This window comes from Podarcis cretensis, assembly GCF_951804945.1.
Source record: "Podarcis cretensis genome assembly, chromosome: 1".
NCBI classification, from domain to species: Eukaryota; Metazoa; Chordata; class Lepidosauria; order Squamata; family Lacertidae; genus Podarcis; species Podarcis cretensis.
Genome location: NC_137170.1, coordinates 61,176,450 through 61,202,822, shown reverse-complemented (window position 1 = coordinate 61,202,822; position 26,373 = coordinate 61,176,450). Strand labels below are relative to the sequence as shown.

At 40.7% G+C, this 26,373-nt stretch overlaps 1 protein-coding gene and 1 long non-coding RNA gene across 5 annotated transcripts in view; one reads left to right on the top strand and one right to left on the bottom strand.

The window, feature by feature from the left end:
* The window catches only part of NAV2 (neuron navigator 2), a 541,062-nt gene that overhangs the window by 495,599 nt on the left and 19,090 nt on the right, over positions 1 to 26,373 (bottom strand). The gene's annotated exons all lie outside the window — the stretch shown is intronic.
* Positions 6,915 to 16,265, top strand: LOC307224417. 3 transcript variants are annotated; one of them, XR_013842487.1, is made up of 3 exons: positions 6,915 to 7,006; positions 7,311 to 7,534; positions 15,909 to 16,265. It is a non-coding gene; the product is annotated as an uncharacterized lncRNA (long non-coding RNA). The 3 variants fall into 3 exon arrangements; XR_013842488.1 differs by having other exon boundaries at positions 6,931 to 7,006; positions 7,369 to 7,534; XR_013842489.1 differs by having other exon boundaries at positions 6,965 to 7,006; positions 7,256 to 7,534.

Here is a 26,373-nt window from a genome sequence, read left to right as displayed (position 1 = left end):
AGGAAGATTCTGCCTGCAGTTTCTCATGCAGATGAGAGAGAAACCTGACAGACAAGCAACTGACTATGTTCACAGGAAAAGTATACGATGGGGTGGGGAGCTGGGGTGGGCAGGAGGTGAGGAAAGAGAAACGAATCTGAAATATACCAAACTGCAGAGAACTGGTAGTAAATTTCACAGAAGATAGAGAGGTCAATTAACCTAACCCCTAGGAGTACTGCGATCTTCCTTAGCAAAGATATATTCAGCTGTAACAAAAGGAAAATGACTCTTGAAAGCACATAACACTTTAAGAGGAAACAGACAAAATTCTGTTCCTAGGAGGAACTGGCAGCCCAGAAGCTCCCAAGAAAGCACTGAATGAAGATACAGTGGTACCTTGGGTTACAGACGCCTTCAGGTTACAGACACTTCAGGTTACAGACTCTGCTAACCCAGAAATAGTACCTGGGCTTAAGAACTTTACCTCAGGATGAGAACAGAAATCGCACGGCGGCGGCAGGAGGCCCCATTAGCTAAAGTGGTGCTTCTGGTTAAGAACAATTTTAGGTTAAGAACGGACCTCCGGAACGAATTAAGTTCTTAACCCGAGGTACCACTGTATAGTATTCCCAACAATTACAAGTTGTTGCAGTTTCTTATCATAGCTAAAGGCAAACAGCATCTGCTAATTGAATCAGGAATGACAGAGATAATTGACTAAGAGAATGAAAGCATGTGGAGAGAGAAAATAAAAGCAGATGCTTGATCCAGCTCTAGTTTAACTTTTTAAAGGTAATGTAAGCATGATTATTAATTACCCCAAAATGTGGACGGGGATGCATAGTTAAAACACGTGCTTCATTGCACACCCCATTGAAAGCAATGCAGGAATAGGATTCTAATTTATATTTGCAGTTCCAGCTCCAATTATGCATGCATAGGTCTCCGTAGCTTGGGATGAGACGGCACTAACACAGAATGAAAGCTATTCTGATTCTGATTCTCTCCCCCCGCCCCCTCCCACAAAATAATAATCATAATTACAGAAAAAGACTAGAAAAGACCTGGAATTTTATAGAATTTGAGTTATTTTCATCCTGAACTTCATAAAGGCCACTTTCCCCCATGTATTTAACCAGCAGGGTAATCTTTAGCTAAAAAATAAATAAAAAGAGTGAAGGTGAACAGATTTTCTCAACCGCTGTCCTGATATTTCATGGTTCATGGTATGCAGCCCCTTAATGGGATTCTGAATCTCCATGAGTGCCACTATCTTGCCAGTAGCATTAATGCTTGCATAATGGTATCAGAAGCTGGAGGCAGACAGCTGAGATTCTGCATGGGGGACAGACAATTGCACCAAAACATTGTTCTCATGACAATAGGGGTAAGAAGCAAAATTTAAACAGCTCTTGAAATATGTGTAATTGTTTTAGAAGTCAGTTTTGTGTTATTGCAATGCTTACTCAACTGATTGCATTCTGGATCAACTATTCTACATATCTGCTTTGTTCAAATAATCTGTCCACTTTCTCTTCATGTTTGCTGCAGTGTAACATGCATGCTGCAGTATTACACAATAAATATGAAAAGCTTCATGAATTTCAACACAAGTGTGCCTTTATATATTGAATTTTATTTTTAAACCAAATCATTATTCATCTTCCATGCAAATGTCTGTATTTGCAACATTTAGTATAGTGAATCTCCACTAGGCACAGAGGTTAGAAAATAATTTCTCTGTCATAACCACTGTGGTAAATGCTGACTGATGACATTAAATTTCACAGGGATTCACATCTAATTATTTTTTTTGCCTGAGACTGAAAACTAAATCCCCTGTGTCAGGGGTTGCCAACATGATATCCTTCAGGTGCTATCGGACTCCAATTCCCATCATCCTTGGCTATGTACCATGCCTGCTGGGGGCTGACTGAACTCAGAGTTCGGCAACATCTGGAGGACACCTCTTTACTTACTTCTGAACCTTCTATGGGGATTTTAAGAAAGCATAAGTTTGTTTGGAGTGCTCTCCCTCCAGTGTCACTGAAGAATAGTGCCATCCAGTTGTGCCCATCCACTAGCAGAACAGACTTTTGCTTACACTATAGGACTTCTACTTCCTCTCCGCCCCAACTTCCGTCCCAGATGCCATCACAAAATCTACTGCAGAGGGTTGGGGGAGACTTTTTTTAAAATACCAGACCGTCACTCTTGCCACAAACCCGCTTTGGTAGATCATCCTCAATGCTAGACACAAGCAATGGACTTTCAAATCTGCTAACATTTGGCTAATTTGTAAGCATGCTTATAAACAGCACTTCCCTCCTGAAACTGGCTGGCAGTTCTGTATAAAATAAGTTACTGTACAAAGAACTCAGTAGATCGTTAGCTTGCTAGAACTTCAGACTTAATGGATCAGATTTCCTCTTTCATATTACAACAACAATATCACTCAACAATATTTAGACAAATTAATTTTAAGTTTTATCTCTGAGTAATATAAAAATCAACATCTTAACTAATTTAATAAGATAAGCACCTTTCAATAATGCATAAAGAATATTTTATATATATATATATATATATATATATATATATATATATATATATATTTAAAGTGACAAATGCAGGGAATAAATATTTTATGTGCTCTAATCTAAATGTCTTTAAAAGAGTATTGATTACTTCCTATATCCATTAGAGGTTATGTTGATCTAAAATACCGTAGCTGGAGACAGTCTGCAGGGGGGCTCAGGAAGAGCATTTTTATGTTATTTTAGATGTTGTTGATTCCAATATAATAAAATCTAATTATCACAATTTTCATGATGGAAGCTCACATGTAAAAAAAGAGCCTTGGTTTTATCTTTTAATCTTCTTTCTCCTTTGCTCGACATCTTTAACACCCATCCAGCCACAGCAAATCAAGGGATCCAGTTCATTAAGAGGCATACGCTGCCAGTCACAGAAGAGATACTCATCCCTTTTTGGCCTTCCATGTCCCAGGAGCCTCCAATCTATGGTTCACAAACCACCTGCTCAAGGGAGAGGAGGGTAGTATTATCAACACAGGCTAATACTGTTGCCTTTTTCAGGGACAAGGGGGAAACTAGTACAAGACTTAAGACTACTAGACTTCAGGCAACAGAATAAAGTAAGGCAGCAAAAATAGGCTTCCTGGCTTATCACTTCTTGCTCCCCTGCCCAAATATAGACTGAAAAAACCGAGGCAGGCAGAACAAGAAGACACTAAGGCAAATACCAATCAAACAGGAACCACCCCTATGCTTCCAAAAGACATCAAAAGTACCAAGACACATCAAAAGTACCCATGTACTGAAACTACAATAAATTACAAGGTAATACTTGAATATTCATTAATATAGCATGTAATTCACTGATCATCCTGTAATATTATTAGTATTAATGGTAATACTAATAGAGCCAACCCGATCTTCATGACTGGTTCTATAAATGCTTGTGAAACATACCATTCACAGTAACCCAGAAATGAAAAACAATTAGGAGTATGAGCATGTTGCCCAGTCCTCCTGAACAGTTTAATCAATCAGCCTCATCTGTGAATGTAAAAGTTTATGCAAATACAAATGGTTAGTTATCATCTGACCTCATAATGACGTCAAGTGACTGACAGGTAGTCAGTCCCACCCACCTGTCAAAATTAGCCTATAGGAAGAGTGAGGGAAGCAAAGTTCCAGCCTACAACTCCTGCTCTAAAGCTCTGCTTGTGATACTTCTTGCTATATTTTCTGAGGTGATGCGATGATAACAGTATTGTTGTTAAAAAATATATCTGGAAGAACTCTTAGTGATTTGTTATAAGTGCAACAGACGCATAACTTTAGCAAAAAAAAGTGTAGCATGAAATCATGGAAGATTTGGTCTCATAAGCCATCTCAGGTGCCTAGTAAACACATTTAGAACTTCATTTTAGTCAGCCTCAAAATCATGCTCTAAAGTTTAGATGTAAATTCCCTAGAAATTTTGAAGATAGAGAGATTGCTATTTCTCTCTTGGGAGCTATTTAAATGCATTTTCAGAAATAAAGATTAAGGTTGCTGCTTTTAACTTAATGTATTATTATGGCAGAGTGGAAAAAAGCAATGCGGGAATGAGGCAAAATGTATGTATATGTTAGGTCTATTTATGGCTAGATGTAAATAGGATGGGCCGTGAAGCACCATAAGCGAAAATCAATAAAACAATTTAATTATTACACCCCAATCAACTAAGGGAATTCAAATGATGATTCACAGTTTGCTTACGCTGGTGTATTTTCACTCACATTTTTGGGACTACACCACACTAAGTACCGTACTTTGTGATTCTGCTAAAGCATATAATATAAAAGCAAGTGGTGTGCTTTCAAGCCTAGAAAACAGGATAGTCACCCTATCCTTTTTGTTTGCAATTTCACAAAATAGAAACCAGGTTACAAGCCTTCCTTGATCTTCTGTTCCCCTAGAACAGCATCATTTATCATAACACAATACATGTTCCAAACACATTTACAGAGTGATTGATGACACACACTTCAAAACCCTAAAATCAGGGAAAGGATCACCTGGTTATTATTCTACGAGGCTACACATTTAACAATGATCTTTAAAAATATCACAAAAGGAAGACCTTGGAAAAAGAGTACTCCATTGAATCATTTTAAAAAAAAAAAAATAAAAGTGAACTCAGCACTTCAAAGCAAATTATGTGATCTCATGCAGGGGTGCAGCTTTCCTGAATTATCACAAATTATCTATATATGCACAAGGGAAAATAGCTGCTTTTGCTCATAATTTATCTTCTTAAAGAACCCAACCTATGTCAAAGACCACAATCTGTTAGTCTGAAAGATTAAATTTCACCAGTGACTTTGAAAGTGTAATTAAAGGTTTTAATATATATGGTGTGCAGTCCAATCAAAATTCAGCACTTTGAAGTCTCATTGATTTCCATGAGAGACTTAAAGAGTTAAACATCTTCCACTTAAATCAGTGGTATGAAATACTTTTGTTTATTTTACTTTGAGTTGCGGCCATAACATTATTCACTCAAAAACAACAATATGCTTGCCTACTGGAAACTGCAATTATCACATTGCAAGGGTCTCAAAAATGCAAAAAATCACTTTGTGGGAAGAGAGTTCAGTTGAGGATAGAATACTGGGGGGAGGGGAGGAGAGATATCTTTGTCATTTTCTGCAGATGCATGTACTAGCTAAAAAGTATTGCTCCAAAACCAAATTCCCTTAAAGAACCTCCTAGTTTGCAGTCAAGAGGTAGGGTATGAACTCTTTACAACCTGGGTGCTATCCTAGGTCCTGCAGACCCAACATCAGCCTGGTACTTATTGACGGCTTTTGTTACCTGCTACGTCAGAGATTTGGAATCCATGGCCATCATAACTCCTGTCATCCCTAACTATTGGCCACAGTGGCTGGGGCCCATCTATATTCTTATCTTTGTACTGTGCGCTTCTTGTTCTGACACCATTGCTTGGGCCTCACCTCAAGTCCCACCTGCCTCAGCCGGTACCAGCACAGGGCAATGCAATTTTTGTCATCTAAGTAGCACACTTGTCCTGGAAAAAGAGAGTTCAGCCATTCTGACTCACACAGAGCACTTAACAGCCAATATTTAGGAAGCAGTATGATAAAGCCTTCACCGCTGAAGCCTGTTAGAGGATTTCAGAACTGTCATACTAGAAACTGTAATGAGCACTGCATTCCAGAAATAAAACTAGCAAAGAGAAGGGAGGAGAAATGCAACCTACAGACAAATGTGCCAAAGAAGTCTCTCTTAAAAGCTGACATGAGAATTGCCAGGCAGACAGTAATAATGCTTTCATTCTATTGCATTTGTTGTGCTCATATAGTGCAACTGAGGTTTGGAATGCTGAAGAAGACTGAAGTGTGTAGTTTTTACAGTTGAACAAGATGAAAACAATGATGATAATGAAATACTAACCCACTTATGTGATCCATTGGTTTGTTTCACAAATGTCTCATTATTCAAAGGTGGCTGCTCAATCTAAATTAATTATTTATTGAAGGTGGCAAAATATGTACTCAGAATTGCTTGAGAGGGCAGAACAGGGGATCACTATAACAACTTCCATGAACTGGACTGAAACAGATACTTCTATTCATAAATCTAGTTTCAAAAAAGTGATCCATAGTACATCGATTCATAAGACCTTTATGAATAGTTCAACCTATATGAGTGCTAAGGGCAGTGTAAATGAAATGATGGGGTTCCAGTGATTAGGATAAGGAAGATTATAAAGGGAAAGATAAAGGATAAAACGAATTTGAATGAGCTTGCTGAAAAAACTTTTAAAATGGAATACAAGAAGGGAAGGCAGGAGGAAGCAAGGAAAATAAGGTTTTGAAGACTACTAGAATGAACCAGAGTTTTCTTTTAATGTTTCTTTTATTATTATGTTGAATTTTTTGTATGTTTTTCTTTTTATGTTTTGTGATATTGTTTGTATTTCTGATGTTTGTTGTTTGTTGTTTCGAAGTTTGTTATATTTTGTGAAACTTAATAAATATTAAAAAAAAAATGAATAGTTCAACCTAAATATTCATAACAGATACAAAAAATAACCTGCTGCTCTTGCTTCAAATACCACTGCATTGTTGAGAGGGATGCTCTGTACACTGCTTCTTGCAGTGCCTTAAATTCTGTAAGGAAAAAAACTTGGCACAGGAGGATCAGTAGGCACTCACAGGCCATGAGGAGGGAGAAGCAGAATTGCAGGTGTGAGGAAAGGAAAACAGAAGAGTCCTGGGAAAGGAATCCGCCTGCAAAGGATACAGCTAGAGCTCCTGCAACTCCACCCATCAAATTCATGGGCCATAATCACTAGGGATGTGTGGTCCAGATTGTGAGGTGGTTATGATGTCATTAAGATGAACAAAGAGTGGAAGAGAAGGAACTGCATGTGCAACACTTAAAACGACAGGAGTAACCTTAGAAGTGCTGTTTTCCCCATTTCCCATGTAAGATAATTAGAGCATATTATAACGTATCTTAAGAGAAGTTAAGTTGGAAATGTATGCCCAAATCCCCTGTTTGGCTGTATTAAATCTGGCTCTTTTACTAGTTCAAGCACCTATAGCAACTCAAGGGGTTTGAATGCTGTGACATTCAGACTATAACTTTTGTCCCAACCCAACCCACAAAAAAACCCTTGCTTTGCAGGGTCAATTGTTTTTTCTTCCATTATCACGTTTTTCTTCCTTTTGCAGAAATGTGAAGATTCAGTTCTTACTGGACACTTTCCTTGCACTGAACCCTCCACAGGTTAGGACTGGAAAGTGACCTTTGCAGCTCAAAGAAATGAGGTTCTTTTTTCCTCCAGTCTCCTGAGAAGCCTACCGAGTTATTCAACCTGTCATCGGAATGTTTGAGATGAGAACAGAAGGAAGTCTGAAACTCTAAAACTAAAAGAGAAAATACAGTACGTTGGAAGAGGCCATATGGGAAAGGTCAGACACGGGAGATTCTACATTTGCCAAAGATTCTAGGTAAAAATAGCCTGAAGGTCCTACCTTCTTTAGAGAAAATCACTATGTTTTGGAATCCACTTTTTACGTGACAGGGGTAGAAGGTGACACTAAAAAGCTTAGGATAGTTTGAATGTTAGTTGTTAAATGAGAAAAACAAAAGAGAGACATTTTACAAAAATTATAAATCAACTGGATATCTGGAACCAGGTTTTCCAGTTAGCAGAAATGATTGCACCATTAACATTTATCTCCAAGTGTTGTTATATAAGCACCAATGCATAACAGAAGCATACTGAAGGAAGCAGGGGCCTAGGGAATGAATATTCTGGGAATGTCTGCATTTGTAGCTGGTTGACAGCCCAAACCCAAACAGTGCTCGCTAATGGTTCCTTGTCATCTTGGAAAATAGTGGCAAGTTGTGTGCTGCAGGGTTCTGTCCTGGGCCCATTATTGTTCAACATCTTTATAAATAACTTGGATGAAGATACTAAGGGGTAGTCAATGCCACTGAAAACAGAATAAGAATTCCAGAAGACCTTAATAAAATGAATTTCAATAGGGACAAATGTAAGGTTCTGCCTTCCTAAGAATCACTAAAATCTCCTCTCCACGCCCACATGACCTGGGCTGCTGTGCGTAAGAGGAACCTGGTGGACAGGCAGTGGCAAGAACAGGTCCATCTGCCTCATCCAAGAAAGTCTCCATTACACATGCCAGGTTAATTCCTCCATCCATGATTAATGGATGGCAGCGGTCTTGTGAACCATTGACCTGGCATTGCACAGCAGCACCTTAAGGTTATGTGGGATTGTTGTTGTTGTTGTTGTTGTTTAGTCGTTTAGTCGTGTCCACTCTTCGTGACCCCATGGACCAGAGCACGCCAGGCACTCCTGTCTTCCACTGCCTCCCGCAGTTTGGTCAAACTCATGTTTGTAGCTTCGAGAACGCTGTCCAACCATCTTGTCCTCTGTTGTCCCCTTCTCCTTGTGCCCTGAATCTTTCCCAACATCAGGGTCTTTTCCAGGGAGTCTTCTCTTCTCATGAGGTGGCCAAAGTATTGGAGCCTCAGCTTCACGATCTGTCCTTCCAGTGAGCACTCAGGGCTGATTTCCTTAAGAATGGATACATTTGATCTTCTTGCAGTCCATGGGACTCTCAAGAGTCTCCTCCAGCACCATAATTCAAAAGCATCAATTCTTCGGCGATCAGCCTTCTTTATGGTCCAGCTCTCACTTCCATACTTCACTACTGGGAAAACCATGGCTTTAACTATACAGACCTTTGTTGGTAAGGTGATGTCTCTGCTTTTTAAGATGCTGTCTAGGTTTGCCATCGCCTTTCTCCCAAGGACCAGGCGTCTTTTAATTTCGTGGCTGCTGTCACCATCTGCAGTGATCATGGAGCCCAAGAAAGTAAAATCTCTCACTGCCTCCATTTCTTCCCCTTCTATTTGCCAGGAGGTGATGGGCCCAGTGGCCATGATCTTCGGTTTTTTGATGCTGAGCTTCAAACCATATTTTGCGCTCTCCTCTTTCACCCTCATTAAAAGGTTCTTTAATTCCTCCTCACTTTCTGCCATCAAGGTTGTGTCATCTGCATATCTGAGGTTGTTGATATTTCTTCCGGCAATCTTAATTCCGGATTGGGATTCATCCAGCCCAGCCTTTCACATGATGAATTCTGCATATAAATTAAGTAAGCAGGGAGACAATATACAGCCTTGCTGTACTCCTTTCCCAATTTTGAACCAATCAGTTGTTCCATATCCAGTTCTAACTGTAGCTTCTTGTCCCACATAGAGATTTCTCAGGAGACAGATGAGGTGATCAGGCACTCCCATTTCTTTAAGAACTTGCCATAGTTTGCTGTGGTTGACACAGTCAAAGGCTTTTGCATAGTCAATGAAGCAGAAGTAGATGTCTTTCTGGAACTCTCTAGCTTTCTCCATAATCCAGTGCATGTTTGCAATCTGGTCTCTGGTTCCTCTGCCTCTTCTCAATCCAGCTTGCACTTCTGGGAGTTCTCGGTCCCAATACTGCTTAAGCCTGTCTTGTCAAATTTTAAGCATAACCTTGCTAGTGTGTGAAATGAGTGCAATTGTGCGGTAGTTGGAGTAATCTTTGGCACTTCCCTTCTTTGGGATTGGGATGTAGACTGATCTTCTCCAATCCTCTGGCCACTGCTGAGTTTTCCAAATTTGCTGGCATATTGAGTGTAGCACCTTAACAGCATCATCTTTTAAAATTTTAAATAGTTCAGCTGGAATATCATCAGTTCCACTGGCCTTGTTATTTGCAGTGCTTTCTAAGGCCCATTTGACTTCACTCTCCAAGATGTCTGGATCAAGGTCAGCAACCACACTACCTGGGGTATACGAGACATCCATTTCTTTCTGGTATAGTTCCTCTGTGTATTCTTGCCACCTCTTCTTGATGTCTTCTGCTTCTGTTAGGTCCTTTCCACTTTTGTCCTTTATTATGGAAATCTTTGTACGAAATGTTCCTTTCATATCTCCAATTTTCTTGAACAGATCTCTGGTTTTCCCCATTCTATTGTTTTCCTCTATTTCTTTGCATTGCTCGTTTAAGAAGGCCTTCTTGTCTCTCCTTGCTATTTTTTGGAAATCAGCATTCAATTTCCTGTATCTTTCACTATCTCCCTCGCATTTTGCTTGCCTTCTCTCCCCCGCTATTTGTAAGGCCTCATTGGACAGCCACATTGCTTTCTTGCATTTCCTTTTCATTGGGTTCCTTCCAGTAGCACCTTAAAGACCAACTAAGTTAGTTCTTGGTATGAGCTTTCGTGTGCATGCACACATGCACACAAAAGCTCATACCAAGAACTAACTTAGTTGGTCTTTAAGGTGCTACTGGAAGGAATTTTTTTATTTTGTTTTGACTATGGCAGACCAACACGGCTACCTATCTGTAACTGGAACTTTTCATTGGGATGGTTTTAGTTGCTGCCTCCTGTATAATGTTACGAGCCTCCGTCCATAGTTCTTCAGGCACTCTGTCCACCTAATCTAAATCCTCACTTCCACTGTGTATTCATAAGGGATTTGACTTAGATTGTATCTTACCGGCCCAGTGGTTTTTCCTACTTTCTTCAGTTTAAGCTTGAATTTTGCTATAAGAAGCTGATGATCTGAGCCACAGTCAGCTCCAGGTCTTGTTTTTGCTGACTGTATAGAGCTTCTCCATCTTTGGCTGCAGAGAATATAATCAATCTGATTTCGATGCTGCCCATCTGGTGATGTCCATGTGTAGAGTCGTCTCTTGTGTTGTTGGAAAAGCGTGTTTGTGATGACCAGCTTGTACTCTTGGCAGAACTCTATTAGCCTTTGCCCTGCTTCATTCTGAACTCCAAGGCCAAACTTGCCAGTTGTTCCTTTTATCTCTTGACTCCCTACTTTAGCATTCCAATCCCCTAGTAAGGAATGAGATAGGTTTTAGGTTATGCTATGCTTCTAATAGGTTGTGTTATATTCTGGATTATGTATGTTTTAATAGATTATGTCTGAATAGGATGAGAGTGTTGGAGATACGTGCAAATGTGTATGTGAATCCGGTCTTGGGTGTTTGATTTTCGTTGTTGTGTATACTGTGTATATACGGACAATGACAATAAATTTATCTAAAGAACATCCTTCTTTGGTGTCATTTCTATAAGGTGTTGTAAGTCTTCATAGAATTGGTCAATTTCAGTTTCTTCAGCACCAGTGATTGGTGCATAAACTTGGATTACTGTGATGTTAAAAGGTCTGCCTTGGATTCGTATCAAGATCATTCTATCATTTTTGAGATTGCATCCCAGTACAGCTTTTGACACTCTTTTGTTGACTACTAGGGCCACTCCATTTCTTTTACGGGATTCTTGCCCACAGTAGTAGATGTGATGGTCATCCGAACTGAATTTGCCCATTCCCGTCCATTTTAGTTCACTGATGCCCAGGATGTCAATATTTATTCTTGCCATCTCATTTTTGACCACATCCAGCTTACCAAGGTTCATGGTTCTTACATTCCAGGTTCCTATGCAATATTTTTCTTTACAGCATTGGACTTTCCTTTAGCTTCCAGGCATATCCGCAACTGAGCATCCTTTCAGCTTTGGCCCAGCCGCTTCATCAGCTCTGAATCTACTTGTACTTGTCCTCTGCTCTTCCTCAGTAGCATGTTGGACGCCTTCGGACCTGAGGGGTTCATCTTCCAGCGTCATAACTTTTATATGCCTGTTGTCTTTGTCCATGGAGTTTTCTTGGCAGGGATACTGGAGTGGCTTGCCGGTTCCTGCTCCAGGTGGATCACGTTTGGTGGCTCTGCACGGCATAGCTCATAGCTTCTCTGAGTTATTCAAGCCCCTTCGCTACGGCAAGGCAGTGATCCATGAAGGGGTATGTGGGATACTCAGTGCTTTTTTCTGGGGGGATGCATTTTGTGAATCTTTGTATTTTTGTCAATTTACTGTATTTATTTTTCCCAATTTGAACTATAAAATGGTGATTTTCTTGAGTAAAAATGAGAGTACCCCTAAACATTTTTTTAAAGAAAAAAAGCACTGGGGACACCATTGTTGATTCTGGTATTCTTCTGGTCAGGACCCAACATGGAGGCAGGGATAGTCTTCTAACAATGACTAAACCTGCCTCCTCGGTAATGACATGGTCTGGTCCTAGCGTAATTCCTCCTCCTACCCATGATCACTGAGATCGGGTGATCCAATGCATCCCCCCAGTGGAACCTGCCCAGCCATCCTATTGGCTAGGGCCCACTCCCAGGGCAGCCCTGAACCTATCCCTTAAAACATGGGTAGGCAAACTAAGGCCCGGGGGCCAGATCCAGCCCAATCGCCTTCTAAATCCAGCCCACAGACGGTCCGGGAATCAGCGTGTTTTTATATGAGTAGAATGTGTCCTTTTATTTAAAATGCATCTCTGGATTATTTGTGGGCATAGGAATTGCCCCCCTCCCCCAAATATAGTCCAGCCCCCCACAAGGTCTGAGGGACACTGGACCGATCCCCTGCTGAAAAAGTTTGCGGACCCATGCCTTAAAAACAAGTTCTCTTAAGGCAACAACAAAACAAACCAGTAAACCAATAGAAAATTTAAAGAAACTCAAAACACAATTTTCTACTACAGACACGATTAACATAACCGCCACCTCCATCTAAGCATTGAAAACAACCCCAACCTAACTAAAAAAAAAGACAGGTAGAATTTGAAACCCCGCAGATTAAAAGCTGCTTATTTATTTATTTATTTATTAATATATTTTATTAAGGGTTTTCTTGTTTTACAGTGTAAGTGTAATGCCTCGTATTTTTTTTTCCCGTGTAACATTTTTACAAATCCATTTCATTTGTTGAGGCATTAGGGGGAGAAGAAAAAAGAAAAGAAGAAAAAAAAAGAAGAAAGGAGGGTGGAAGGAGGGGAGATGGATGGGGGTGGGGTGGGGTAGCGGTGTTTCTATTATGCTTAATGTATGTAGTTTGGTGTCAGCGTGCTTGTGTTGTTCACTTGTGTTCCTTTGGTGGTGAGAGAGGTTGGGGTTGGCCTAGGATGTGATTGTTTGTTTGTGATTGGCTGTGGTGATCTTTGTTTTCGTGTGTGAGTGAGGTGGGTGGGTGTTTTGGATCAAGTTAGCCATATTGATTTGTATGCTGTTGGTGGATTATTGTCATTGTCCTGTTGGGCTGTGTATGTGATAAAGGGGAGCCATACCGGGGTGAAGGTGTCTTCTTCTGTTTGTCCCCATGTCAGTTTCAGTTTAAAAGCTGCTTATTTTTTTTAAAAAAAACACTCGACACTTGGAGCAGTGAAACAATAGCAGAACACCCCACCCAGCACTGCCCCAAGAGTTCGTTCCAGTGGGTCCACCCCCACCCCCAGGCCAGCTGGGAATGGCCTTGCAAAGGAGCAGGCCCTGCTGTCCTCACCACAGCTGATGGTCCAGCCTTCACTGCACCAGGAGTCTTTATAGCTGGGAGTGTGAGGGCCTGGCCCGCTCCCCGTAGGCCAGGTGGTGAAGGTCTTGCAGAGGGAACAGGCCCTTCTATGCTCACCCCAACATTAAACTGTCAAAGGAATTAACTCCTCGAATTCTGTTCAATTTGTAGAAGCATCTACGCTCAAACCAGGGTCTTTCATTTCATCTCCTTGTAGGCAATCAGAGGCGGGAAAGGACATGGCATTTTGCTGCACCTGATGAAAGGGCAACTGTTGGGGGGGGCAGTATTCACAATACATGGCATTTTCCAATCAGATGTAGGTAGAGCTATAATACAAAGCCATAAAATTACAATCTTAAATGGTCTATTAATTCAGGCAGCTAACTCTTTAGACAGATTTAATAGATGTTATCAGAAGCCGGATCTCGGCAACTGTGGGGCCAACTAATCAGCTGGAAAGAAATGAAAAGAACGGGAACAAAGAGAATCACATTTGTTGTATGAAGAAGTAGTTGATGTAACTGGAATGGTGGTTCAGGCATTTCTCTTGAACCAAAGGACACCATGCCAGGTAAAGTGGACAAAGGGAATGTTTATGATACTGAGGAGGAGGAGGAGGAGGAGAGAAGGCAAGATTCCAGTGCAGCCAGACTGTCTTGCTATTTGAATTTCTACTGAATAACAGATGTAAATTTGAGGTGTTTAGTGAATCATTTCACTGCGCTGAATGCAAGTAGGGAGGCAGCCTTCTGTTCAGAGCAGCAGCGTTTTTGGAAGCTGGTGCTAGACTGTATAAAGAGCAGCAAATCCAAGTGATTTATAAACATTTGGGGAATAGAGGCAGGCAGGCAGGCAGACAGACAGACAGATATCTGGCTCAATATGCCCACTGGATTACAGTTCATAAAAAATGCCATGAGTCATTTCTGCTGCCATCTTTTGAATTGATTGCTCAAATTCTAGAGTAGGTAGAATTTCCAGCCCTCTTTTTCAGGGGGCTATTTCCACATTGCTCACAGGGTTTCTCTCCATCAATGCAGGACACATGGATTTCTAAGAATGCCAAGGTTCTGAATGGGAAATGCAAAAACCCAGAGGAAAGAGACACTGAATAATCCTTAGAGTAGAGGCAAATGAATGGCAGCTCAAAAAAAAAATCCTTAAGGCAATATTTTTTTTATTTAAAAAAAATTGCTTCCATGGAATAGACAGATAATAGAGCCTCAGGGCTGTCTAAGAAATTGGAACTATGCTTCAGTATAGCCAGTTGGCTGCCATATGTATTAATTGCATACGAGTTGGAAGCGACCACCATCAGCAGCAAAAAAAGTCAAATAATGACAGCTGTGCTCCCAATTCCCTTGGCTCCATGAATCCAACAGACATATGAAATTTGCTTTATAGCCTTTGCCTGATGCATGTATAATCATGCTGCTATCCAATCCATATTAACTGCTAAAGATGTTTTGTTGTGGCCAACCAAGATTTCATTTCTGCCACTAAGTGAGCGAAAGCCAGATTACTGTTGGCATGCTCCCATATTCACTAATTACAGTTATGAGTTTTCTAGCAACCTACTTTATGTTTTGGAATTACTTAAGTCACACTTACATATCAGTAGAACAAAGAATTGGATCTTAATCACACATTGTTGTTCTTTCTTGATAGAACTGGAAAGGCAGTTTCGTTTGATGTGCTTGGCTGCCGGAACAACACACCCTCCCTATGACATAACAATAACAATAATTTTGTTATTTTTACCCCCCACCCATCTGACTGGGTTGCCCCGGCCACTCTGAGCAGCTTCCAACATTCTCTGGCACCCACTCACTTTGCTATGGCCATTTCCTATATGCAAGTTCTTCCCACATTTCCTACCACTTCTTCCAACGTTACATGTTCTAAACACACTGCAGATAGCAAAACGAGAGACAATATAAGCATATGAGGACTGGTGCTTATAAAGCTGAAGACCTGCCTTCAAACACTCACAAGGAAGGTTGGTGCTCAGTCCTGCAACCAGTTTCCACCTTTCCACTGTTTGAAGGTGAACATTAGAAAATAAAGTTGTGAAAGGCCATAGTGAAGATGCTCTCAGGTCACAGGAGAAAATGGCCTTTTCCAGCTGAAGACTGGGTGGAACATGTTATGTACTGAAGTTCTCACCCTGGGCCAGCAGGGGAATACTGTAGATAGTTTTCACTCAGGTCCACATATGCAAATAAGGAATTGAAAGTGATGTTCACTGATTGGATAGTTTCAGAAAGTTGTTATTGTTGCGTTGTAGTGGAGCTCTATATAGGCAGGCTGGCTGAACCCTTCAGTTCAGTTTTGTTCTGGCCTGTGAATAAACAAGAGCTGTCTGAAGAATCGCTGTGTCGTCTGATATGTTCACCCACAACTTAACAGAACACATACAATTTCACTTTCCTCTTTATAGGTCCAGCCTCCATCTTTGTTGGGAAAGACATTCTGCTAGAGGCTGTGAACACTCAGTGGTGCCTCTGCCTTTCTCTTTATCTATTAGATTGTAACCATTCCCTTCAGGTAGTGGAAGAGGGAAGGCATGGTGGAAACCTCATGGGTGTGTTTAAGAGCTCTCTTGGAACACGCACAAATAAAGATACTTGTGCATCCCTAACCAAAATCCAATTGGTTTTGTAGTAATCACCAACAGAGGACCAATATTTCTATTTTAATGAGAAACTGGGAGAATTTACTGAAGATCTTAGATGCAGCACTTTTCTTGTCCAAAGTAAAACCTCCTGCTGCCTGTAACCTGGTGGGCACAGCTCATGATGTGCACAGCTCATGATGTGGAAGGGGCTGGTAAGAAGAGGCCATTTCTAAGAAGACTGGCTTTGGGGCAGGCAGTTCAAGACAGGACCCTGAAGGCATCAAAGGTTTTATAGCAAGCATGTCCAAAATCCATTCCAGGGACCTAATCCGGATCACCGGTCAGTTTAATCCAGCCCCTATGGCAGTTTATTTCCTGGGGTAAAATCCTTAAAAAAGCTCAACAACTTCAATCCTTAAAAAAATGTCAACAGCTTTGGTCGGCCCTCATAGCCTTCATTTCAAATCTGGCTCTCTTTGAAAAAAGTTTGGACACCACTGTTTTTCAGAGTCAGCAAGGAAAACATATGGAGGACATATGAAGTACAACCTACCCCCTGAAGAGTGTAACCTTTTGTTTTGTTGTAGAATATGCTGGTTTCTGAATCTTTTCCATCAAATATCCTTTTCCTAAAACTCTTACTTTGTGTTAGTAAACTTTTTGTTTCCTTAGCCAGTGATGGACTCATCTTATTTAGAACACCCCTAAACATAAAAGGTAAAGGTAAAGGTACCCCTGCCCGTACGGGCCAGTCTTGACAGACTCTGGGGCTGTGCGCCCATCTCACTTAAGAGGCCAGGGGCCAGCGCTGTCCGGAGACACTTCCGGGTCACGTGGCCAGCGTGACATCGCTGCTCTGGCGAGCCAGAGCCGCACACGGAAACGCCGTTTACCTTCCCGCTGGTAAGCGGTCCCTATTTATCTACTTGCACCCGGAGGTGCTTTCGAACTGCTAGGTTGGCAGGCGCTGGGACCGAGCAGCGGGAGCGCACCCCGCCGCAGGGATTCGAACCGCCGACCTTTCGATCGGCAAGCCCTAGGCGCTGAGGCTTTAACCCACAGCACCACCTGCATCCCATCCCCTAAACATAGAAACCATAAATTATGCTACCTTAAGAGGCTTCAAGGGGATGCGTGTGGCACTGTGGTCTAAACCACTGAGCGTAGGGCTTGCCGATTAGAAGGTCAGTGGTTCAAATCCCCGTGACGGGGTGAACTCTCATTGCTTGGTCCCAGCTCCTGCCAACCTAGCAGTTCAAAAGCACCCCAAAAAGTGTAAGTAGATAAATAGGTAGCACTCTGGCAGGAAGGTAAATGGCATTTCTGTGAGCTGCTCTGGTTTCGCCAGAATGGCATGACCCGGAAAAAACTGTCTGCGGACAAACGTTGGCTCCCTCGGCCAGTAAAGCGAGATGAGTGCTGCAACCCTAGAGTCGTTCGCAACTGGACTTAACTGTCAGGGTCCTTTACCTTTTTAAGAGGCTTCAGGGAGGTGCTACGAAATATTTTAGGAGGATTGATAAAGGGCAGCTTTAAAAAAAAAATCCACTTTATCTGGTGGCAGCAGGTTCTTAAGTGAGGAAGGACCAGATTTGTGTTCAAATTTCCCTTCTCCAGGCATCCCAGGACTCAAGGTGGCTGAGGATGAGGCCTATATACACATATTATGCAAAGTGTCACAAGTATGAAAAGTTTCTGAGGCATTCTACAGGGTTCTCAAGTATCCCACAAACTGAATCACTACTGCGTTTAGGAACGATTAATATGTGCAGCAAAGAAGGAGACAATTAAATATTTGTATAAAATTACCTGGCAAAAATGTTGCATTAGTGAAATGATATTTATAAATAAACATGCCCAAAATACACAGGCGGTTTCAGAGGATACCCTGTAAATGCTAATTTCCAGAGCTTGTTCCAATTTAGAAACCTCAAGTCTGCAATTTTGAATCTAATACTTTCACTTTAAAAACAAGTTGCAGGCAGCAAAACCCATCATATAAAACACAGCCTACTTTCTAGAACTGAATAATCCCCTTTTACCCATTCCATTATATGCTTAGCTAAAAGCTCTAAACATCAAAGAAAAATATCATTGGACAAATACTGCCAGAAGAGCTCACAGCAAGCATTAAACCAGTATAAAATAGTCTGGCAACAACTGGAGTAAATAAGGGACAAGCTGACCTAACAATAAAAAAAAGGTTACGTGTAGGTGTATGCATATTAAGACTTCCAATATGCCACAGAAAACTCTTCAGCTGTGAGCATTAATGTTTTAAAATAAGCTCAATTGAAATGAAATTCCTCTGGAAAAGAGTACTGTGTGTATCTGTTAACTGAGAAAAATTGAAAAAACTTGTTCATGAAATATTTATCAAGGAATAACTCTGAGAAAGATTACGCAGGATCAAGCAGTTAGCCTAATACACCATTCCCTGAAGAAAGAGACAGACATTTCAGTTTCATGGGCTGAGCCACTGAGAGCTTCGGCAGCAGACCACCTCATACAATCAAGCACAAGCCACTTATCCAGGACAAGGGAAGTTTCCTTCTAGATCAGCAGCTTCCCAGAACTGCTGCTCAAGTATCCCTGGAGTATAGGAGTACTAGAGAAAGTTGAGTTTATGAAATGGCTGGCAAATCCTTTGTGCTGTACTCACCTGCTCCACTAAGCATGGTTTGGAGTGCTAAGAACAATTAAGACACAACTGATCTGAGGAAACACCAGAAAGATGCATGCATTTCATTCTAGTCCCAGCCCCGATACAGAAGCAGCCATTGATACTGCTGCACCACTACTCCCAGACATGTACCAGTATTTGAACAGCAGTCCTTAAGCAACGGGGTAAGTCCCTACACGCTTGGCATTTTGGTTTTTGACAGCTTTGTAGGGTGGGACCCTATTAAGCTTGTTTGTGATGCTGGAGCTAAAGAAGCCTCTTCAATTTGTGTTTTAGGTACCTCGGAATACAACACTGCCTTCATTATTGCAAATGGGTGTATATCATGAACAAAGAATGTTTTCTGGGCCTTTGGGTTGCCATGTGCTATTTCAGGGTGAAATTCTGGTCCCTCTCACCCAGGGATTTCAGCATCTGGCAGTGAGACCATCTACCAGCAAGCAGAATGTGTGTTAATAAGTGCCGTGCCAGAATCAGAATCGTAACATGCTCAGAATGTGAGGCGGCAAGATGGCTTTAAGAAAGATTACAGAAAGGGGGCAGGGAACCAGTGAATGGCTATAAAAACCCCAACCTTATAAATTTGTCAGAGTTTAAAGATCCAGCATCTGTACATTTCAAGGTACACTTCTCCTGAGGAACACTTATGACAAATGAAAGAAATACTGGAATCTAAAAGAAATGTTTACATAATTCATAATAAATACATTCCATTATAATATTCTGACAATTTTTAAAAAGAAAATTGCAATATGCTGTTGACAACATAGTTTTGTAAAATCACTGCTACTGTTCTTATATGAATTGCTTCACCCATAAAATTTTCATGTACCAATTATAATAAAAGACAAAAGATCCATTGTTTTGAACTCCTTGTCACATCAATTTGGAAATCCACTTGGGACAAGAAGTTTCAGTATTTTTTTAAAAAAATCTGACTAAAAGTATCCTCATTCCAATCAAAAAGAAAGAAAAGTGAGAAAGTGTCTGTTATCCAAGCAAAATCTTGCATCATTTAACACAATATCTATTCAGGGGAGCAGTTCAGTAATTATAGACTAAACGGAATCTCCCACATACAGAGACAGACTGCCCTGGTTCAGAATATTATGGTTTATGAAGCTAGGAAAGAGTGTCAGGGCCAAGCCCTCCTCTTCTTGCCCCTCTTCTCCCCTCTCCTCTCGCACCCCAGCTTTGGCACTGTAATCCTACTTGTATTGAGATGAAAGAACCAGGCTGGTTTGTCCTTTGCCCCTTCCCACAAAGGTCTGTAGAGTGGTACAGTAAGTGGCATTCTTATGGAACAGAATCAATCACAAAGTTTGCATTCCAAGCAATTAAAATCCATAAGCAACCTTTACTCAATTGTAAATGGGTAATGGCCAATTTTAAATTGATTTTAATCTTGTTTTAAATATAAAAGACATCATTAGTGGGGTGCATGGGGTGTTAGGGGAGGGGTAGTACCTCTGCTGGGGGGTGTCATGCACCTCCTGGGATAGTTTGTCCACCTTTGGTTCCCACCCTGCACTCAGCTCTCAACTGTGGCTCCTAGAAGCTGTCAACATGCAATAGGGGAAAGATGGGAGCTCACCAACCTGCGAAGGTAGCCCATCTAGGAGAAGGAAAACTCTGATACTAAACCAGAGATAAGGGCCTCTATTTCTCTGTCCAACTGGTGTGTTTAGAAGTCTCAGTTACTGAACATATATACAATTATGACAAAGGGCTGCACCTCAGTACCTCTGAACGGCCCTGAGACCTCCAGGTATAAAGCGGTATATAAATTCAATAAACATATAAATAAATAAAAATTTCTGTAGAGTGTTGAATTCTTGGCAAGCAGTTGATATTGATTTTCTACAGATTCATTTTGTTGAGAATGGGGTGTTTTAGTTTAGTTTTAGTTTAGTTTAAAGTTCAATCTTGCTGCTTTTATGGAAAGTTTAAATTATCAGTGGCATTATTTGCATTTCCCCCCAAGAAAACAAAAGGCAGTGTTTGCATTTAACTCAGCAGATATGAGCTGATAAATGTATTTCATTATTTCTACAATTAAATCCCTTTTTTAAAAAAGTAGCCAGATAACTATGGGGAGGGGGGAAATCTTCAGATTGTTACTCTCTACTGACACATGAAAGGGAAGTAGCAAGCTGCAATTCTTGCCTTTAAACCTGATAGTTTACCCTGGTTCTGAGAACAGCTGGCAAAAGTAATAACCTGGCAAGCTCTGCCAAGGGCTAAGAATTTATTTTCTATAGTATATTAGAAACCTTAAGTCAAAACGGTAAGCTTAGGCAAACATTTTTAAAAATATAGAGAAAGTTTTTTATCATTCTCCGCTCACTCTCTCCCTGCAAGTATATAATCCACATGCAGATCCTGTAACTAGAGAATATAATATAGAATATTGAGGATGCCGATTCATGTGTTTTCACAACAATCAACATCACACTCCTTGAGAATAAAGGGTTAATAATAAATAACTTCAACATACACAGTATACATACCATATGCACCAGCTGACTTTCTTTTTCTTGTCTCCTGATCAGAATCTTATTTACATTTTGAGCTAAAGCAGAACTTGGAGGAAATGATGCCAAATTCATGAGGCAGCTGAGCATGAATGAGCTGCACAAATTCATACACCAAGTAATTATAAATTCCAGCAACATCACTAACAATAAGTAACCAGAACGGCAAAAATCACCTCTTGATCATCAATGGGCCAGGCAGAACATGCAGTATGATAAACTCTAAATGAGTCAGATTTGCACTTTTGCACCAAGCAACGAAAAGACTTAGCTTGCTGCTGTTTCCTGCTTTGGTTCCCTGACTTTACAGGAGCCGGGTCCAACAGACATAGAAATTTACATACCACTTGATATCAGAACTCTAGGATACACACTTCCTGTTGTTGCACCAAGACCACCAGACACCCCCCTATACTGAATGGCTGGGAAATTTTATATTGATCTCGACTTACATGCCTCTACCCACCCCTAATTCTCTTTCAATGTTGATTCTAGTAATGGGGGAAAGACATGAACTGTGAACTAAGCTACATCCTTAGGGTTTTTTCCAGGCTTTATTCATCAGGAAAAATTAAGATTTCCTGCTCCTCCTCTCAGATTCTGTTCTGTCTGTTATCAACACATATAACCTTTAGGCACTTACTTTTAGCATGACCACTGTGCTTTAAAAACCAGCATAGCACCAGAAGCATGTGTCAGCTTATCTAGCACATGGCAATACAATGATTTTTCATGGGTTTAAGAATGGTTTGAGAGGTAGAAATATCTTCAGCCAGATGGCCTCCAGGACTAAATGTCCACTATATAGCAGCACTATAGACATTTACCAGCCACAATTTTATATAGCTTACATATGGCAAACCTTGTTACATTTCACTCTTTCTTCCTTTAAATATAAAAAAGAGTGATCAGGTAGTCAAATTGTTTGAAATGTTGTAATTTTTTTTAATAAATGAAATTCATACAAATGAAAACTATAAATAAAATTATTTTTAAAAAATGAACGCTGCCTAATAATGAATACCAAAAGTACAATAGAGTTGACAATATGAGAAAGTATTTGTTGTTTCCATGTTTTGCTTATTTTAATATTTCTCACAAAATAGGTATTCTCCACAGCCAGTGCTAGAAATTCAGATATTCGAGCTAGACGCCAAATGGCTTATTAAACTAGTGTTGCCAAAATGAAATGCCTAGTTGCCCTTTTTGGGCCAAACAGCCCAAAATTTTTGGTTCCTGAAATTCATTCTGATTGTGCAGATAAAATATCACAGATAGAATTCAACAGGATGTGTCAGTGTGTGAAAATATGTTAGTGTGTGAAAACAGGCAAGACCCAAGGATCCCCAGGCATGCACCTTCAGATGGTGGAGATGTCAGGTGCCATCCTGGCACCTTCACTTGGTCACAAGTGGCCAATAACCAGGTGCAAAATGTGCCTAGCACCTGGTGAATTTTTAGCGCTGTCCACAGCATAAAGGGTTTCGTTGTCCTACATATCTCTCCCTGTTCTTCATCCATTTAGCAACTGATGACAAATTTAAGTTGAAAGACGGGAAAGTTTTCTTTTTTCCTATGCAGAGGGCTTTTGACACGGTTCATGAGGCAATTGGAAACCTTTAGTTCTGATGCTAAGCTCTTAACTAAGTTAGAAACATCTGTGGGGTTCCTCACACATGACATTCCCAACAACGGAAGTGAGAAAGGGTTGGGGGATCCTCCAGAGGAGGATAAGAAACAGAGCAAGCAGCTGCAGGGAGAAGGGGAGATTGGGACAAAGAGTTGTCCCACCCTTGTACTCCTGCAGAAGCCCCATCAATTCCCAGTTTCCTCCATGAACAGAGGAATGGTTTTCCATTCGAGGATAACTAGTTAAGATTCAAGCCTATGTATTAAGCCAAATGTCCAGGAAAAATTAAAAGCCATTAAATAATAAAAGGTTCACTGCTATAATTCAGTATTGTCAAAATATACCAATATATATTTGTGACTGGAAAAGACCAGGAACATTTACGTAACTTGGCACTATCAGCAGAAATCCACTGGTGCTCAAAAGAACAGTATTTGAAGTATGCAATGAAAATTTAGGAGACAACAGATGTACGGTATGTTTCTGACTAACCTTTTGATTTTTACAGTCAAATTCAATGAAATAATTATAACAGAATCAAAATCATGAGAAGGGCATAAATGGGGCTCTAAATCAGAAACCAATTTCATAGGTTGCTCCCCGCCCCCGCCCCCCAAAAGAAAATCCATGCCAAATGAAGGGATTCCTCAAGTAGAACTTGGAGGATTAGCAAGGCAGAGGATGGCTATACCACTGCTGTTGCAAATAATCAAATCTTAATGAAGCTCTCTTATCACTATGCCAGCATCACAGCAAATAGAAATGCTGGATTTTCTATTGCCTTAGCAAACACATCGTACTTGCAATGCGTATCAAAAAATTCATGGCTTTCACACCTTGTTGTTGTCATATGTCTGTGGCTGAACTGATAAGACATATACAGCCCTATTTTGACAAGCAACAAAGTAGGAAAACAACCAAACAATTGCTTTGTAGGAGCCGCATGTTTCACTGGCAATAACTCATGGGAACATTTTTGGACAGGAACAGAATATTTAGCAGTTTCTGTAGCATTATCCTGATACAAGTCTAAAACATTTTATGTTACGAGAGTTGCTTACTAAGCCATCTAAAATGGCATGACTAATAACTATGGGGAAAATGAAAGGCAGCCCCAAAACTGACAAAGCAGCCAGAAAAATCCCTTCAAAGATAGAGAAAGTATGATGGAATACCGCCATATCAAGTTGTTGTTTTTAAGGAAAGAGAAGATGGGCCCTGGACTGAGACCAACTTCAGCATATTTATCCTAAACTCATTATCTGAAGGTAAGCCTCATTTATTTCAATTTAAGATATAGGCATTAGAAGTTTGATGTTGCATCCCACATATTCAGGGACACAAAAATGTTAACTTTTGCAATTCTAAAAATGAAAACCAAATTGCCCAGAACAGATGAACTATAAAATAAATGTTGGTCAGCAAGTGAAACGTCCATGGTGAAATCTAAGAATTCTGGGCACTTACAGTCTTATTAAAATGCTGCAAGCTCTATCTTTTCCACAGATCATAACCTGATTGGTTTTGTTCCTCTTCACACTCTCATCAGTAGCAAGAAGCTCATCTTAATTCTTTTCACATGCCTTGCCATTGCCTATCCTGGTTATGATCTGACAACATACAGTGGTACCTCGGGTTACATACGCTTCAGGTTACATACGCTTCAGGTTACAGACTCTGCTAACCCAGAAATAGTACCTCGGGTTAAGAACTTTGCTTCAGGGTGAGAACAGAAATCGCGTGGCGGCGGCACAGCAGGCCCATAGCTGTCAACCGTCCCTTATTTGGCAGGAAACTCCCTTTTCCCAGCGCCATTTCCCGCTGCTGTCCCGGATTGATGATGTCCCTTAAATTTCCTGGGTTTCAAAGGAAGCAGCTCCTTTCCCTCCCTGCCTGCCGGCCAGGGAGGAAGGAGGCTCCAACTGTGTTGCTTGGCTGCGTTGCTCACCCAATAAGGAGTCTAAGAACGACTGGGGGGTGGAGCTTGCATGCCTTGTGCCAATCAAATCGGCTGTGTTGCCTGGGGACTTGCCTTTACTCAGTGCTTCCCAGTGGAGAGGTGACGGTGGTTTTCCTTGCTGCCCCCCCCCCTTTGCCGGGTTGCTAGGCTGTGGGAACCACCGCTTCAGGCTTCATTTGGCTGCTGGTTGACTAAAATCCCTTATTTTGGCTGCTGATCCCTTATTTTCGAGGCTGCTGGTCCCTTATTTTCAAATCTGTAAGTTGACAGCTATGGGCAGGCCCCATTAGCTAAAGTTGTGCTTCAGGTTAAGAACAGTTTCAGGCTAAGGACGGACCTCCGGAACAAATCAAGTACATAACCAGAGGTACCACTGTAATACAAAATGGGTATTATTTTCAAGTATGATCAGCATTCAATGGAAATGGGAAACAGATCAAGAAACAGTGAAGAAACAAAGCATCTCTCAGTACAGTACTCATCTAGGATGGTTATCTGTTAAAATTAAAATATGGAGCTAGGTTTTGCCCCAACTGTGCATGCCTCACACATACTATTCCACACTGGAACGACACACATACACTGCTGGCTCTGGGTGTAGGGACCTCAGATGCAAATTCCTACTTAGCTCTGAACCTCCTTGCACATCCTAGTTTCTATGGGGTTCTGTCCTGGGCCCACTACAGTTTAACACCTGCATACAAGACGTGAACAAAGAAATAAAAGCAGCAGCAAATACCTTTGGGGATATAAAAAAGCATCCATGATCAAGATATAATTTCTCAGCCATTCACTAGTGGTGGGTTCTGCCTTTAGGTTGGGGAAAACAGATTCACAAATGAAGGATGGGTGACACCTGGTTTGACAGTAGTACATGAGATCTAAGATCATGGGGAGTCCAAATAAGTAAGGTTATATAGAAACAAAAATATTTTAACATTGTGCTAGTCAATCTGATGAGTATTTGTTTTAACTTATTCAACAGGAAGCAGCAGGGGAAGAATAAATGTAGCCAGAGGTCTAAAGAGGCATAAGAGAGGGTCACAATTCAACTAGACTAAGATACGTGGATAAGAACTCTAAAATCCCTGGCCTATTTTTATTCCAGAGGAGTGCCCAGGAGAACAGAGGAAGATTACTTATCAAGGCAAGCCCCCTCCACAAAAAATGGGTACGATAGTATTATTTCCATGCTGAAATTATGAGCATTCCTGCAAACAATTCACCTCTGTGAATATCATACAAGATATTATGCAAGAATATCATTTCTGTCACAACAAGAACCACAGTTTCCATTCATTTGCGTGTAATTGTAAGCATGCTGTGTTGATTATTATCTGTCCACAGTATATAAATGGAATTGAAATGGTAGTTTCAACTGCAGTACGAATAGGGATGACATTTTTTTTAAGAAGAATACTGCAATTAAAAATATCTGAACACAAAACAAAAAATGCTTCTGCTTTTACATTTTTTTATAC